This window comes from Felis catus, chromosome E3 (genome assembly GCF_018350175.1).
Source record: "Felis catus isolate Fca126 chromosome E3, F.catus_Fca126_mat1.0, whole genome shotgun sequence".
NCBI classification, from domain to species: Eukaryota; Metazoa; Chordata; class Mammalia; order Carnivora; family Felidae; genus Felis; species Felis catus.
Window position 1 is genome coordinate 19,586,954 of NC_058383.1, and position 18,209 is coordinate 19,605,162.

The window sequence follows — 18,209 nt, forward strand, 5'->3', positions numbered from 1 at the left end:
GGACAACAGCACTTTCTCCCCAGGTGCACACCAAACCTCCCGTGTGCTTTCTGAGCGAAGGGCAGAGGGTCCCCTAGGCGCCTTCCTGCGGTGGGACCCCCTGTGGAAGGGCCTACCGCTGGGGTCTCCTACAGAGGAGTGAAGGGCGCCCGGATCCCAGCTGTGCGTCCTTGGGCAAGTTCCTGGCCCCTCTGATTCTCTGTGTTCTCATCTGTAAGATGGGGATGGACCGGAGCCCTGGAGGGGTGTTTATCCACCAGGCTCGGAGTTCAGGGGTTGTAGTAGTTCAGACTAAAAGCCGAATTCCAGGAGATTCTAGGGAAGTAGAGAAGCTTGGAGGTCGGAAGTCAGAAGCAGGAGAAGGAGGGGCCATGGGATCAGAAAGTGCTTAACCTCACAGTCAAGAAAGACATGCAAATGAAAACCACAATGACGTGCCGTTTAATTTTACTAGGTTGGTGACAATTCAAAGTCTGACAACATCGCGGGGCGCTGAGGACACGGTGTCATGGAAACACCTATTGACGGCCATTCGCGTCTGGGAAATAGTGTGGATACCCTTCCGCGAGAGAATGGAAAGATGAGTCGCGGTGTGATCGCTCCGTGTGAAAATGAATCGTAGCTCCGCACCAACAAAGCAAGTGACCCCCACAAAATGCACGATGGAGATAAAATAAAATAAGCAGAAATGCATGTAAGACCATCTCTGTCGCAAAAACACTGTGTAAAACAGCGCTCTCTCTATCGTTGAGGTGAACATACCTGTGTCCTGGCCGTATAAGGAAATTCAAGGGGACGATAAAAAAAAAACATCAAACTCTGAATAGTAAAGGAGGGGATGGGATGGGGGGGCGGTGGTATCCAAATGTGTCAACAGTTTGGTGAAACCGAGCAAAGCTCCCATTGGGTGTTGACTCTATTATCTGATACACCTTTTTGTACGACCGAACTGTTTCATCAAAGGTCACATGTCAGTTAATCTCGTATTTGCAAAAATAAAACGTGAAGGGGGACTTCCATTTCTGGCTACGGTGGAGTAGCTGTTATCAGACGGAAGCCCTACAGTCGAGAACAGCTACTAAGCAAGAAAAAAAACGTGAGAAGACACGAGAGAGAGCGACCAAGTTAGAGAGTAGTTGAGAGGCCGGGGTCCCAGAGAGAGAGCAAAAAAAATGCATTGGAATCCTGCACGCAATTTCCCCTCAAATCATTTGCCAAGTCATTGCAAATGACCCAGCAGCAGAGAGAATCTGGCAGGAGGCTGAAAACCGAAGAAGAGATTTTGACAATTTCACAAGGCTGAGGGAAGTCTTGGAGTTCAGGGCCTGACAAGGAAGATGGGACCTGGTAAATACCCAGTTATTCGGGAAAGGGTATACTTTGGGAATAAGGAAAAGTCAGGACCCGTTGAGCTGTGACTGCATCCAAATGACCTGCCTGTCTGCTAGGAGAAAGTTAGGACCTATGTGGAAAAAGTTAGCTTCACTCAGAGCCTCTATATTTTTCATGCACAATGTCCAGCATTCAATTAAATTGACAAGGCAGACCAGGAAACAGTACCAAATGACCAAAAACCAAGAGGAAAACAGAAACGGACACATGGGCGATTCAGAAAGTGGCATTATCTAACACGATTTAAAAGAACCCAGATGAGGATGTTCAGGAATTCCACCAGAAATCTAGAACCTATTTAAAAGTAGAAGCCCCAGCACTAAGAAAATTCAATTAATCGAAATTTATAAGAATTGCATGAATTTAGCAACAGATTAGTAACATTAGAAGAGAGGATTGGTGAGCTGGAATGGAAAGCACTCAGACTGAAGCATGCAAAGAAAAAGAATGTTTAAGAATACAGAAAAGAGGGGCGCCTGGGTGGCGCAGTCGGTTAAGCGTCCGACTTCAGCCAGGTCACGATCTCGCGGTCTGTGAGTTCGAGCCCCGCATCGGGCTCTGGGCTGATGGCTCAGAGCCTGGAGCCTGTTTCCGATTCTGTGTCTCCCTCTCTCTCTGCCCCACCCCTGTTCATGCTCTGTCTCTCTGTGTCTCAAAAATAAATAAACGTTAAAAAAAAATTTTTTTAAAGAATATAGGAAAGAGCAAAAGAGACATATCCATTGCGGAAAGGTCCCACGTACATGGATTTAGAACATAGAGGAGACAGAACAAGTCGGAAGCAATAATAGAGACGTTGGTTAAGAATTTTTCAAAAGTAGAAAAAGACATTAATCCAAAGATTTGAAAAGTCTTACAAACCTCGAAGGACAAATACAAAAACGATCAAACAAACAAACAAACAAAACCCACACTCTACCCACATTATAAGAAAACTATTTAAAATGTTAATACATATTAAAGCCAACTTAGAATTTTATATAAAAGAAAATCCTTCGCAAAAATAAGGCAAGCTCAATATGAAAAAAAAAAAAAAAGATCTACTAAAATCCCACAGTGAACATTATACTTAATGGTGAAAAACTGAAAGCTTTTCCCGTAAGATCAGAAACGAGACCAAGATGTCCACTCTCATGATTTCTATTAAACATCGTATGGGAAGTTCTAGCCAAGACAACCAGTCAAGAGAAAGAAATAAAAGTCATCCTGATTGGAAAAGAAGAAGTAAAGCATTTCTGTTTGCAGATGACATGATCTTGTATATACGTTCTGAAGAATCCACACCAAAAAGCCAAAGTGAAACAAAACAAACAAACAAAAACTATTAGGGCTAATAAGTTTAGCAGGGTTGCAGGATACAAGATGAAAAACCAATTGTATCTTTGTACCACAGGAATGAACAATCTGAATGTGTGATGAAGAAAGTAACTTCAGGGCTCCTGGGTGGCTCAGTTGGTTAAGCGCTGGACTTTGGCTCAGGTCACGATCTCGTGTTTCGCGAGTTCGAGCCCTGGGTCGGGCTCAGTACTGACACGTCGGAGCCTGGAGCCTGCTTTGGATTCTGTGTCTCCCTCTCTCTCTGCCCCTCCCCTGTTCTGTCTCTCTCTCTTTCAACACTAAATATGCATTTAAAAAAAAAGAAAGTAATTTATTTCACTTACAATAATATCAAAAAGAATGAAATAGAAATTTAACAAAAGTGCAAGACTTACACACCGAAAACTACTAAACATTGTTGAAAGAATGATAGAAGACTCAAATAAATGGAAGGCTATCCCACGTTCATGCATTGGAAGACTCAGTATTGTTAAGATGACTTCTCCAAACGACCAATGGATTTAAAGTTATCCCTATAAAAAGCCCAGCTGGTTCTTTTGCAGAAGTTAAAAAGCTGATCTTAAAATTCATATGGAGACACGGAGGGCCAGCATAGACACAATAATCTTGAAACAGAACAACAAAATTGAGGGACTCAGACTTCTCTATTTCAAAGCCTACTACAAGACTACACCAATCAACAGAGTATGATATTAACCTGTATATAGATCAATGGAATCGAATTCAAAGTCCAGGGAGAAACTTACACGTTTGTGTTCAAGTGATATTTGACAAGGGTACCAAGACAATTTGCTGGGGGGGAAATAGCCTTTGAAACCAACAGTGCTGGGACAATGGGACATCCACATGCAGTAGCGTGAAATTGGACTCCCATCTCATACCATATACAAAAGCTAACTCAAAATGGATTGAAGACCGCGCTGTAAGAGGGAGAACTATTAAACTTTAAAAATAGAACACGGGTGGAACTCTTGGTGACCTTGATCACACAGTAGTTTCTTAGCTATGACCCCGAAAGCACAAGCATCAAAGAAAAAATAGATACATTGGACTACTTCAAAAGTGAAAACTTTTATGCATCAAAAGACACCAGCAAGAAAGTGAAAAGGCAATATACAAAATGAGAAAAAAAATTGGATTTTGTTTATGTTTATTTATTTTTTTTACAGTTTCTTTATTTTTGAGAGAGAGACACAGAGAGAGGGAGTGGGGGAGGGGCAGAGAGAGCGGGGAGAGCAAGAATCCCAGGCAGGCTCCCCACTGTCAGCAAAAAGCCCGACGTGGGGCTTGAACTCACAAACCATGAGATCATGACCTGAGCCAAGGGTTGGACGTTTAACTGACTGAGCCACCCAGGCGCCCCTGAGAAAAAATATTTTTAAATTATATATTGTTAGGGCTCTAGTATCAGGATATTTAAAGGGTTCTTACAACTCAAGATCTAAAAGATAACACAATTTTAAATTGTACAAAATATTTGAACGGACATTTCTCCAAAGAAGTTATACTCATGAGCAATGAACATATGAGAAGATGCTCATCATCATTAGTCATTAGGGAAACTCAAATAACACCCACTAGATGGCGATTTTAAAAATAGAAAAATTAAAAGTGGGGGGAAAAAGATGTAGCGTTTTGGAATCCTTATACATTGCTCATGGGATTGTAAAATGATACATCTGCTGGGACGCCTAGGTAGCTCAGTCAGCTGGGTGTCCGACTTCAGTTCAGGTCCTGATCTCACAGTTCGTGAGTTCGAGCCCCACGTCGGGCTCTGTGCTGACAGCTCAGAGCCCGGAGCCTGCTTCCGATTCTGTGTCTCCGTCTCTCTCTGCCCCTCCCCTGCTTGCTCTCTGTCTCTGTCTCTGTCTCTGTCTCTCTCTCTCAAAAAATAAATAAACGTTAAAAAGATTTTTAAAAAACGGTACATTTGCCATAGAAAGCAGTTTAAAAGTTTCTCAAAAAGTTCATATGGGGTTACCACATAGCAAAGTAAACTGACTTCTAGGTACAGAGTAAAAAGAATTGAAAACATACGCCCATTAAAAAAACCCTCCGTACCTGAATATTCACAACAGCAGTATTCATAACAGTCCCAAACTTGAAGCAGCCCCAATGTCCATCAGTTGAATGGACAAAGCATAGAATATCCATAGAACAGAATATTATCCAGCCAAAAAGATGAATAAAGTAGTAATACATGCCTCAACACAGATGCATCTTGAAAATTGATCCTGAGCTAAAGAAACCGGGCACAAAAAGCCACATACTGTATGACTCCATTTACATGACATTTCTAGAACAGGCAGATTCATAGAGCCAGGAAAGAGATTAGTGGTTGCCGGGGGCTGGAGCTTTGGAAGGAGAGGGAATGGCGGATGATGGCTAATGGGTATGGCTTTTTTTTTTTTTCCTTTGGGTGATGAAAATATTGTGCAGTTAGCAGGGCTGATGGTCGTACAACTTGGTGAATGTACTAACAGCCGCTTAATCGTACACTGTTAAAAAGTGAATAAATAAATCCGTGAATTAGATCTTAATTGCGATTTTTAAAAAACGTGAATCTTTAAAAATAAAGATATTTTTCAAAGCAAACCAAAGCAAAACACCTGAGGGAATTTGTCACTAATAGACCCTAACTTGTCACTGATAGGCTGATAAGGTCTTAGGAAGGTTAAACTTATGCAGAATTAAAACACATTACCATGATGCCCCAAAGGTGGGGAGTGAATAAAGTTAAAGGTTACTGTATTGTCTGGGAAATGATAAAAGGACCAACACAAAGTAGACTCAAAAAAAAAAAAAAATCAAATATGCATATTGTAATCTCTAAGATAAGCCCTAAAAAATTATGAAAGAAAATAGAAAAGAAACATATAATACTAATGTTTTAAATTTTATTCTTCCAAAAAAGGAAACAAAGAAGAAAAAAGGAATAAAGAATAGATAGACAAAAGGAAAACGAATAGATTTAATCCCAAACACGTCAGTACTTTCATCAAATGTAAGTGAACTAACCCTAGAATGAAAGACACAACTTTGTATCCAAACTTGACATTAAGGGGCACCTTGGTGGCTCAGTCAGTTGAGCATCTGACTCTTGATTTTAGCTCAGGTCATGATCCCAGGGTCATGGGATTGAGCCCCATGTTGGGCTCCCCAGTGAGCTTGGAGCCTGCTTAAGACTCCCTCTCTCTCCTTCTGCCCCTCTCCCCTGCTTGTGCTCCTTCTCGCTCTCTCTCTCCAAAATAAAAAATAAATAATAGAAATAAAATTTAACACCTTGACATTAAAAGAAAGTAAAATTTGGGGCGGCTGGGTGGCTCAGCCAGTTAGGCGACCGACTTCGGCTCAGGTCATGATCTCGCAGTTTGTGAGTTTGAGCCCCGCGTCGGGCTCTGTGCTGACAGCTCGGAGCCTGGAGCCTGCGTTGGATTCTGTGTCTCCCCCTCTCTCTCTCTGCCCCTCCCCTGCTCATGCTGTCTCTCTCTGTCTCTCAAAAATAAATAAATGTTGGGGCGCCTGGGTGGCTCAGTTGGTTAAGCGGCCGACTTCGGCTCAGGTCATGATCTCGCGGTCCGTGGGTTCGAGCCCCGCATCGGGCTCTGTGCTGACAGCTCAGAGCCTGGAGCCTGTTTCAGATTCTGTGTCTCCCTCTCTCTGACCCTCCCCCCTTCATGCTTTGTCTCTCTCTGTCTCAAAAAATAAATAAACGTTAAAAAAAAAATTTAAAATAAATAAATAAATAAATAAATAAATGTATGTTAAAAAAATTTTTTTAATAAAAAAAAGAAAGTAAAATTATAGGTCAATCGTTCTCATAAATATACAGACAAAATATTAACAAATCCAAGGTAACGATATACACAAAATGTGTACATGTGTATATGTGATACACATCATTATCACGTGAGGTTTATTTCAGGAATACAAGGTTAGGTTGACATTTGAAAGTCAGTAATCTATGTCATCACATTAGGAAAATAAAAAAGAAAATGTGTATCATAATTCAACAGGTCCAGAAAACACATTTAAAAAGTTGTAACACCCATTCGTGATTTTTTAAAACACTCTCAAAAAACCAGGAATAGAAGGAATCTTCTTTGATCTGATAAGGAGCGCACAGACATGCGTGTGTGCATAATATACACAACCAACATCATGTGTAATGGTCAAATACTGAACATGATATACTTGAGGGCAGGAAAAAGACGAATGTCTTATCCTGGAGGCCCCAGTCAATGCAGTAAGGCAAGAAAAATAAATAAATGTATAAAGGTCAGAAAACTACAAAGAGTAAAATGATATAAGGACTGAGCACCTAGAAAAGTCCAGATACTTCACAAACTATTAGAATAATAATCATTGAACAAGGATACTGGATATGAGAACAATATTAAAAAAATCTACTGTATTTCTTTTTTTTTTTTTTTAATTTTTTTTTCAACATTTATTTATTTTTGGGACAGAGAGAGACAGAGCATGAACGGGGGAGGGGCAGAGAGAGAGGGAGACACAGAATCGGAAACAGGCTCCAGGCTCCGAGCCATCAGCCCAGAGCCCGACGCGGGGCTCGAACTCCCGGACCGCGAGATCGTGACCTGGCTGAAGTCGGACGCTTAACCGACTGCGCCACCCAGGTGCCCCGAAAAAATCTACCGTATTTCTAAAGATCAACAAAATTGACAAACTTTTAGCTAGACTAACAAAAGAGAAGACTCAAGTAACTAAAATCAGAAACAGAAGACATTACGACTGATGCCGCAAAAATAAAAAGGATTGTAAGAGAATACTACAAATAACTATACACCAACAAACTCAATAATGTAGAAGTGGATAAATTCTTAGAAACAGACAACCTGCCAACACTGAATTACGAAGAAATAGAATATCTGAACAGGCCTATAAATAGTGAGGAGGTTGATTCAGTGACCAAAACTGTCACAGCAAAGAAAAGCCCGGGACCAGATGACTTCACTGGTAAATTCTACCAAACATTTTAAGAAGAATGAATGTCACTCCTTCTCAAACTCTTTTGAAAAATTGAAGCTAAGAGAACAATTCCAAACTCCTTTCATGAGGGCAGCATTATACCGCTATCAAAGCCAGACAAAGAAAACGCCAAACCAATATCCCTGATGAATACTGATGCAAAACTCCTTGATAACATACTAATACATGGAATCCAACAACATATTAAAATGACTCTATGCCACAATCAAGTGGAATTTGTCCCTGGGGTGCAAAGATGATTCAGTATACAAAAATACACCACATTAATAGAGCAAAAGACAAATCACATGATCATTTCAACTGATGCAGAAAAGGCATTTGACAAAATTCAGCATCTTTTCATCATAGAGACATTTAACAAACCAGAAACATTTAACAACCCAAAAAAGGTCATATATGAAAGGCCACAGCTAACCTCTTACTCAGTGGTAGAAAATTGATAGATTTTCCTCTAAGGTCAGGAACAAAGCAAGAATGCCCACTCTCACCACTTCTATTTAATATACAACTATAAGTCCTAGTCAAAGCAATTAGGAAAAAAAAAAGGCAGTCAAATTGGAAAGGAAGAAGTAAAATTATCTCTGTTCATAGCTGACATGACCTTATATAGAGAAAACTCTAAAGATTACACACACACACACACACACACACACACACACATTAATTAACAAATACATTAACAAATTCATTAATTAACAAATTCACAAATTCACAAATTAATGAACAAATGATATAAAATCAACACTCAAAAATCAGTTGCATTTCTATAGGTTAACAATGAACAATTCAAAAGGAAATTAAAATAATATCATTAATAATAGCATCAAAAACAATCAAATAAAAAAAAAAAAAAACAATCAAATATTTGGGAAGAAATTTAACCAAGGAGGTGAAAGACTTGTACTCTAAAAACCACAAAACATTGCTAAAAGAAATGAAAAGAAAGCACAAATAAATGGAAAGACATCCCATGTTCATGGATTGGAAGACTTAATACTAAAAATGCCCACAGCAATCTACAGATTCAAGGCAGTTTCTGTCAAGATCCCAATGGCATGTTTTGCAGAAATAGGTAAAAAACCACCCTAAAATTCACATGGAATCTCGAAGGACTCTAAATAATCAAAGCCCTCTTTGACAATGAAGAACAAAGCTACAGACCTCACACTTCCTGATTTCAAAACGTATTACCAAGCTACGGTAATCACTGTAGGTATAGACATAAAGGCAGACAGGCACATACTGCTGTATAGACAGACAAAGTAGGTATTGGCATAAAAGCAGGGCATACAGATCAATGAAGCAAAAGAGAGAACCCGGAAATAAACCTTTGCATACACGGCCAATGAAGAAAGGACTCTTTCTTTGAAGAACTCCTTCGGTGAAGAAGGACTCTTCAACAAATGGTGCTGGGAAACCTGAATATGAAGCATGGACTCTTCCCTCATACACAGAAATTAACTTAAAATGGATTAAAGACCTATAGGTAAGCCTTGAAACTATAAAACTTCTAGAAGAAAACATAAGGGAAAACTTCAGAACATTGGGCTTGGCAATGATTTCTTGGCTATGACACTGACGAGAAAGACGCAGACAGCAAAGCGAACGTAGACCAACAGGACCGCGTTAAAAGCCTCTGCGAAGCACAGGAAATAATCAATAAGGTGAAAGGACAACGTAGAGAATGATACCAAGTATTTTGCAAACCGGATACTGAATACATTCAGAATTGTGAACTCCTACCATTCAGTAGCAAAACAAAACAAAACAGAACAAATGGCCTGACTGGAAAATGACTAAAGGTCTTGCATAGATGTTTCTCCAAAGAAGACTGAAAAGCATGGCCAACAGGTGTGTGAAAAGATGCTCAATAGCATTCATCATCAGGGAAATGCAAATCAAAACCACAATGAGTTATTACTGCACGCCTATTAAGTTGGATACAATGTTGGTGAGAATGTGGAAAAACCGTAAGCCTTATTGCCCTCTTTGTGGGATTAGTAAATGGTGCGGGCGTGACCGAAGACAGTGTGGAGGCTCCTCAAAAAATCGAACAGAGAACTCCCATGTGATCAATCCAGCACCCCACTTCTGGGTAGGTATCCGAAAGAATTGAAAACAGAGTCTCAAAGGTACCTGCACGCCAATGTTCACTGCAGCATTAGTCACAACAGTCAGGACCTGAAAGGCACCTAAGTTTACCAACTGATGAATGAATAAAGAAAATGTGCTACACACATACGACGGAATATCATTTAGCCTTAAAAAAGAAACAAGGCTGCAACGTGGACGGATGTTGAGGACATTACGCTAAAAGAAATAAGCCAACCACTAAAAGACGAACACTGTATGATTCCACTTATACGACAGATCTGAAGTCATCAGACTTGTAGAAACAGAAAGCAGAATGGTGGTTTTTCAGGGGAATGGGGGGGTGGTGGTGGGTAACGGGGAGTGGTTCAATGGGTATGAAGTTTCAGTTGTACAAGGTGAAAAAGTTTCAGAGATCAGTCATACAACAACACACGTACGCTTAACAATACTGTCCTGTTCTGTATGGTCCCTGCAAAACTTGTTAAGAGGATACAAAACATGTTACTAGTTTATGAAGTCCACAGCTGGGATGCTCTGTCTTGCACTTATGACCTCAGCAGATGGGGGGGGGGGTCTGCAAACCCCCCTGCAAACCTTACAAGGTAAGAAACAAAAGAAAGCTACAAAACAAAGGTAAGAAGTCCCCAGCTGGGGACTGGGTTTGGTAGCTATTTCTTTCTATATCTGAAGCTCCAGTTTGAAAAAACGTGTTAACAAAGTTAAGAAAGTGTGAAGAAGATCTGGTGTATTTCTATATACCAAGAGCAAGCATGATTAAAATGATACTATTTGCATCAGCATAAGAAATCAAATACTCTAATGAGCCCCAGTGAAAGACGTACAGGACCTCTACACAGACACCTACAAGATATTAGTTACATACATTTTTAAAGATATCAATAAATGGAGGGAGATACATGGTCACGAATTAGAAAATTAAGCAGTTTAAAGATGTCCATTCTCCCCTCGTTGGACTAAAGTTTCAAATGAAATCTCAAGTTTCAAGAAAATCCCCAGCAAGATTTCCTTTGGTGGAAATTGACAAGCCAGTGCTCAAATTTATACAGAAATGCAAAGACCTGAGAAGAGTTTAGAGAATCAAAAATAACGTGGTATTGTTGCAAAGGAAAAAAATCTTGCCAGTGGAAAGGAATAGAGTCCAGAAATAGACTGGTGTTTATAGTCATTTGGTTTTCAAGAAAGGCACTACCGAAAAGTCACGGCGAAAGCATGATTAAAACAAACAAAAAAGATGCTGGATCAATTGGATATTCACATGAGGAAAAATGAACTTTGACCTTCCACTTTATATCGTACACAAAAACACATCCAGATATTTTGCAGACCTACTGTCTGCAAACAATAAACTTCCACAAGGAGACAGAGGATAATATTTTCATGACCTTAGGGTCGATGACGCTTCCTAAACAGCACATAGAAAGCTCGAGTCATAAAGAAAAAGACTGATAAGTTGAACCTCATTAAAATTAAGAATTTTGGGGGGCGCCTGGGTGGCGCAGTCGGTTAAGCATCCGACTTCAGCCAGGTCACGATCTCGCGGTCCGGGAGTTCGAGCCCCGCGTCGGGCTCTGGGCTGATGGCTCGGAGCCTGGAGCCTGTTTCCGATTCTGTGTCTCCCTCTCTCTCTGCCCCTCCCCCGTTCATGCTCTGTCTCTCTCTGTCTCAAAAATAAATAAACGTTAAAAAAAAATTTTATTTAAACACAACGATAAACAGCACAAAACTCTGTTAGGCAAGAAAGGAAAAGAGCTTAAAGAGACACTTCACCAAAGAAGCCCTTCCAAATGGCCAAGAAGCATAGTAAAAGTTGCTTGAAATCATGACTCATCATGCAAATTTACATCTCTGTGACACCACCGCGTCAACCCGGAAAGGCTAAAATGAGAAAGGCAGACACCATGCCGCGTCTACGAAAGGACGCAGGGTAACCCAAACTTCTCAACCTCCCCTCAGTCTTCTGGGGTGCGTGCCATTCGGCACGGCCACCCTGGGACCCTTCTGCTGAACAGAACCCCACTTCGAGACCGGGCATCGAAGAGAAACGTGTACACGCGCAGACGTGGGCCGGAGGGTCCCCGCAGCGGCATTCACAACCTCCCCAAACTGGAAAGAACCCAAGCTTTGGTTACCCCGTGTCTTTCCCTCACTGACGCTTCAGGAACGGGATAGTGGAGGGTCACAGGTCAGCCGTCATCTCCAGCGGGGCTCGGGCGGGGATTGGGGCTGGAAAGTGAAAGGTAGGTGAGGAGTGTGGTAAAAGCAAAGTGGCCCGTTTCCCAGAGGGACCGAGGAGAAACGAGGTGGGTGAAAAGGGACTCCCCAGCCATGCCAGAAACAAGAGCCAACGGGTCGCCAGATGGGGAAGTGTCAAGACTGAGGGACTTCCCGAAAGGGAACATAGACGAAAGGGCTCCCAGCTTACCCCTGGTCTTCAAGGACTTCTGCCCACCTGCCCTCCGGCCGGCCTCCTCCCTGATCTCTCCAGCACCCAGCTGTGGCCCTCCCAGCCACGTCCCCGTTGCAACTGGATCATTCGGTGGCTCCCCATTGCCCTTCAGAGAAGACCCCAAATTTCTTAGCGCAGCATTCAACACATTTCGGGATCTGCCCCCCCCAACATTCGTTCCCTCTGGCCCCCGGCACCCATCCTGAACTGCAGGTACCCCAGGCTCCCGACAGCTTCACCAACAGTCCCCCTGCATCTGGCTTCCACACTTCTGCACGAGTTCCTTCAGCCACCGGAACGTTCTACCCTCCGGGGCGGACTGACAGCCTCCTACTCAGTCGTCAAAATCCAGTTCGCTTGTCACCTCCTCTGGCAGGCTCCCACCCCTCCAAAGAGTATGAGTCACTCCTTCCTCTGGGGTCCCTCCCTCCACCAGGGCACCCTGCTCGGGGTGCTTTCACGGACGTTCGCAGCAACAGGCAGGCAAGGACCGTGTGCCTCTTGGCTACCGCCGAACCACGCCGGGGGTGAACCGGTGCCCGACACGCAGTGGAGGCTCAAAACACTTGTGACACGGGCGGCCACGTGAAACGGTAATGGGTTTGGAGGCCCACCCTCAGAGCTAAAACCTACATAGACCGTGCACTCCGCAATGAATTGCTATTCTTTTCGACTCCACTCTCTTAAATGTGGTGCCTGGAACATCTTTACGTAGTCGATAAGGGTAAAATCTCCAGTGCTCCCACTCTCCTCCTCCACCCCAGGGCCTTGGCACATGCCTCTGTCCAGAACACTTTTCCTCGTGCTTCTCTGCTTCCTCATCCTCCGGTTTCAACTTCAGTGTCGCCTCCTCCAGGAGGCGATCGCCGCTGGCTGGTCTGGGTCTCCCCTGCAGTGCTCTGGGCCCCACATCCTTCTGTTTCCTTCTCCACGGTTGTAATATTAGGGTCAGGTCGGTAAACGCTTCTGTTTTTGTGTTTATGACCTGTCTCCGTCCCGGAGCATAAGCCCCGCCCCCACCCCCACCCCCACCCCGGAGGCTGGGAAATCATCTGTTTTGTTCACCAAAGAAAGCATCCTTAGTGCGCAGAACGGGGCCGGGAACTCAGTGGGTGCTCGACGAGTAGCTGAGGAGTTGGCAAACGAACGAAAGAAGGTACGAGTTGCCGTGTCCAGTTACACGAGGAGCGAGGAGTGGGGCCGCAGGCAGCCCCCGAGACATCTGTTTCCCCATCAGCTTCATCACGGTCCCCAGGAACTTCCCTCCACCCTGAGCAACACCCTCAGCTCCCGGGGTCTGAGCAGTCACGACTGCTGTCATCGGATTAGTAACAAGGAACCTTCAGAGAGGGATGGCGGGGCGCCCAGGGTCATACAGAAAGTTCTTAGCCAAGCCGAGCGCTCAGGCTGGGGGAGAATCAGCCTGGTGGCCCTGGGGGACCCTGAGGCATATCCATTCCTTTCACTGGGACTCAGTTTTCCTCATCCATAGAATGGGGCAGCTCCCTGGCCTGGCCGAGGTGGTGTGGGGCGGGCACACTGTAGGCGAGTGGGTAATGTCAGTTGTTTTTTCACAATTTTTTTTTCTTTTGTGCCAGTGGCAAGGGGTGGGTTGTGGGTGTCTGAGGACAGATGTCCCAGGATCCTGGGGTCATAGCTTAGGCAGTAGGAGCCGAACAGGAGGGGAAGGTCCCATCCCAACCTGTCAGTCTTCCTCTGTCTCCCAGCCGGGCCGGGATCCCGGTCCACAAAGCCTCTTTTAGCCTGAACGAGCTGTGCCTACTGCACAGCCTGGGCAACCGTTCACTCCAGCCGCCTTCCCGCCAGACCAGGAGAAAGAAGAGAGGTTTGCAGCTGCGGGGTGAGGGGTGGGGGCAGGGCTGGCAGCCTGCCTTCTGTCCGGCCCCCTGCTTGGCAGGCCCCCCAACCCCCACCAGGCTGCCCTGGCCAAAGTAGGCTGAGTGTCACGGATTCGTACAGGAGAAGCTTGGCAGGCCCTAGTCCCAATGTACACCAACAAGCCCCCTTGCAGATGAGGAAATAGAGGCCCAGAGAGGCCCAGTGCCTTGCCTATGGTCTCACAGCGAGGAAGGACTGGGGCCTGAGCAGGGAGCCAGGTTGGGGTATTTGCCCCACCTCTCTGGGGACACTTCGGGTGGCCGGACCCTTCCTGGGGGCTGTGGGGACCAGCAGGCGAGGCCCCTTGCTGCAGGTGTCCTGGCCATCGGGGGGCATCAGCAGGGCCCCTGCCTGCACCCTGGGGAATATTCTCAGGTTGTTTCAGAAGTTCCAAGTTTACTCAGATCCTGCATATGAGCTGTCATCAAAAGTCCCTTTGGCCAGGCGCCCAGGCAAGGAGTGGGGGCGGTGGCACCTGTGAGCCAGGGGTGGGGGTGGGGCTCCTCTCCGCTCCCCCCCCCAGCCCCGCCTCCGCATTTCGGGGTGCCCTAGAGGGCAAGGGAGAAGGGGGCGAGGAAGGGGCCTCTCCTCGAAGTGTCCGTTCCCCCCTCTCTCCCCAGTTTCCTTCCCTCTGCTTGCGAATGACTCCCTGGGTGACCCTGAAAACCCTACCCCTCTCTGAGCCTCAGTTTCCCCAGCTGTGCAAGGGATCGTAAAATCACCATGCGAGCTATCGTTTATTGAGGGCTTAGTGTATGCCGGAAGGGATGCCGTGCGTTCTAGCGAATAACAAGGCAATTATTACCAGCCATCCCTAAGGTAAAGCGTAATTGCTACTATTTCTTGTGAACCACTGCTCATGGCGCTGGCCCTGTCTCCGCCACTGAATCCCCAGGACCTAGGACAGTGCCTGACGCCCCAGTGGGTGCTCAAAAACTACACATAGAATAAAACCTCACGACAAACCGGAAATGGATGTTAGAGACGGGGAAACGGAGGTTCAAGGGAGGTGAAGTGGTTTACTCAAGGTCACCCCAGAACTAGGGGGCGGAGCTGGGTCTCCACCCAGTCCTGGCCGCCTCCAAGGCCCCGGATCGCCCGTGGAGGTGTGTTGGCACGCGGGTCACGGGTCCCACAGCCCCCCACCTGACCGCAGGGGGGACCTCCCAGCCATCACTCCTGCCTGCAGGGATTCTGAAGGCACTGGCTCTCCTCCCTGCGTGGAGGATGCCTTCTTCCCTTCATTCATTTATTTATCAGGCACCAGGGAGGGAAATGGTGCCTCCCCAAGCTTCTGGTGCCTTCCCTCTTTCCATCTCCTTTTCAACGGACCTCCTCTACCTGCCCGCCCCCACTGCGCTCAAGCCTCTTGCGGTCCCCAGCCCCCACCCCCACCCTTCACTGGACAGGTGGGAACCTAGGGCTCAGGCTTTGTCTCGTTCACCCCACGCCTCCGGGCCCTCGATTTTGTTCTTCTCCTAACACTCGGGCGCTTGGTTTCCTCCACTGCGGGGTGGTAAGGGTCCAGACACCCTCCCAGGCGTGAGGTGGGCAGGACCAGGGCTCCCTCGAGTTCACCATGGGGAGCAGGTCGTCAGGCCTGTCCCTCCCCTTCTCAGAAGGGTTCTCGAGACTATGAGTCTTGTTTTTATGCTATCCTGTCTGGCAGGTGTGGCCCTGCAGTCAAGCGGACCGGCGGCCCAAACCCAGCTCTGCGTCTCACGGCCACGTGGTCCTGGGGTCCTCGATCTCCTCATCTGTGAAATGGGCTGAACGGGCTCCCGGCCTCACCTGATGTTGTAAGGATAACGGGACCCCCTCAAGTGCCAGCAGCGGGCTGAGCCCCGGCGCTCGGAGGACCAGAACCGCGGGGGCTGAGGGAAGCCGATCGCGGGTTCTCGAATGTGCCCCCTGCACCTTCCACCGCTCTTGGACCCTGGCCCTCTTCTGCCACGGGCCCCCCTTCCTGGTGGAACAAGCTGTCTTCCTGGGCGGATCTCCAACCGGCAACTTTCATATTTTTATGCCCCCCAGTCTTCACAGCTAGCCCCACGGGGATGGAGCTGCCTTCATCCCCATTTTAGAGATGAGAAAACTGAGGCTCCATGAGGTTGGAAGAAGCACAGAGACTTGCTCAAGTTCACCCAGCTAGGGAATCGCATGGCCGGCTTTTGAACCGGTCAGGTTTTCCCCACTCGGCCATGTGCTTCTAAACCCATGCTTTCCCCCGGGGGGGAATACAAATGTCCTCAGGGGAGCAGCCTGTGACTTTTGAATGCCCCCGGCCCCGGGGCCGCTGCTCCCACTGCGCAGGCTGGCCGTTCCTTCTCGAAGTCCAGGGTTCCCACCAGAGGCCTCTCCCCACCCAGCTGCTCTGCCGGGAAGGTGTCCGCCTCCTCCTTCTTTCCTCTCCTGTCCACATGTCAAACTTCAACCCATGCCTCCAGACTCAGCCTCCCCGCGCCTCCCGGCTTCCCTCTCTTCCACGCACACAGGGCCCTTGGCTTCTCACCATCGGCCCATCCCCTGTGCTTTGGTGAGAAGGAGACAGCGTGGAGGACAGGGCCAGCCTCCGAGTCACCTGCCGGCCCTGCTCCGCGCTGTTGAGTCTCCTTGGGAAAATCGCTCTACCCCTGGAGCCCCTGTTCTCTGTCTGTGAAATGGGCACAGAAATCCGTGTGGAGGGGTTACAGGACACAAAGACGCTAAAACCCAGAATCTGCCCCCCAAATCGATGCCCGTCCCCAGAGTGGGCCCCGTAGAAATGCCACACCATCCCGCCGTCACCCCCGTGCCCACCCCTGCCCTCCTCGGCTGCCGGGAACCGCGGTGACTGTGGCATCCCGTTTGGTCTGGGACCGGCTTTCCTCCCACAGCCCCGGCCTTTTAGAGCTGGTTTCCACAGACAGCTCATGGGGTCGTCTCAGCCGTGTCCCAGCCTCCAGACCTCCAGGCCTCCTGCAGACGCACAAAAAGGCACTTTGGGCGTCCTGGGCTGGGCTGAACAGGAGACTCCAGCCCCAGCTCTGCCGGCCTCACCGTCCCCCGCTGTGAGGAGGGTGCGAAACCCCTCTGTGTCCTCCCACCTCGGGCAGAGAAGGTGCCAGACCCCCCGCAGAGAACAGGGGCTGGAGCTGAGTTACCTGCTGTCCCAGCTTCTGCCTCAGGAATCCATTCTGTGTGCTCGGGGGGGAATCCAGTGGCCTTCCAGGGGTGGGGGCGCGGGACGGGAGTCAGAGGGAGCAGGCAGGTGTAGGGGGTGGGCATCCACAGCCTGTCCTGAGTCACCAGCCAGACAAGCCTACGACCTGTCACCGGGACGGATGGCCCCGGGCCCTAGGCAGGCAGGCCACACAGAGAGAGCCGGCCGGGGTCACAGGCAGTGGTCGGTCACATCCCAGGGAGGTCACACACAGACAGAGGACAGAGATCGACTGCACCAGGGAGAGACCCACAGCAGACCAGGGCTGGTCAGACAGGCAGACGGACAGACAGGGGAAGGGAAGTCAAGCAGACAGGCAGGTGGCCAGCGGGGCAGACGCAAAGAGAGACAGGCAGGCAGGCAGGCAGCCGTGTGGCTGTCAGTCACACTCAGGGAGGAGCAAACAGTCGGCCCCGGAGCCCATGGGTCACTCGGCAGAGCCCCATGGGTCTGTCAGAGCGCGGCTGCTGCCCTGCCGCGTGCACAGGGTGGGGAGGCAGGGGAGGATGTGGCGAGCAGCAGCTCTCCCCGCAGGCCCTGCCCACAGAGCAGCTGGCCCCTCCCTGAGGGAGTGAGAAAGAGGTGGGAGGGGGCCGGGCCCCTGGCAGAGCCCTCGCTCACCAAAGGTCACCTGCTAGGAAGACATTTGGGGCCACCAGGATGATGATGCCTCTTGCGGATGGGTGCTGTTTCCCGCCCCCCCCCCCCCAGGTCTCACGGTCATGACCTATGAGGCAGGCAGGGCCCGTGAGCCACTGCTTCTCACAGATGTGGCGACCGAGGCTCAGAGGGGTGTGGAGGTAG

General features: G+C 47.6%; 1 protein-coding gene across 3 annotated transcripts in view; it reads right to left on the reverse strand.

The window, feature by feature from the left end:
* The window catches only part of IL21R (interleukin 21 receptor), a 34,164-nt gene extending 16,189 nt beyond the window's left edge, over positions 1-17,975 (reverse strand). Inside the window, exons 1-3 of one of the 3 annotated variants that reach the window (XM_045047732.1) lie at positions 17,347-17,975; positions 12,308-12,410; positions 11,988-12,081 (exon numbers count right to left, since the gene is read on the reverse strand). The gene's annotated coding sequence lies outside the window, so the exon portion shown is untranslated. The remainder of the gene's footprint in view (positions 1-11,987; positions 12,082-12,307; positions 12,411-17,346) is intronic. The other 2 variants (XM_045047733.1, XM_003998751.5) reach the window with 2 other exon arrangements.
* Between the last annotated feature and the right edge of the window lie 234 nt (positions 17,976-18,209).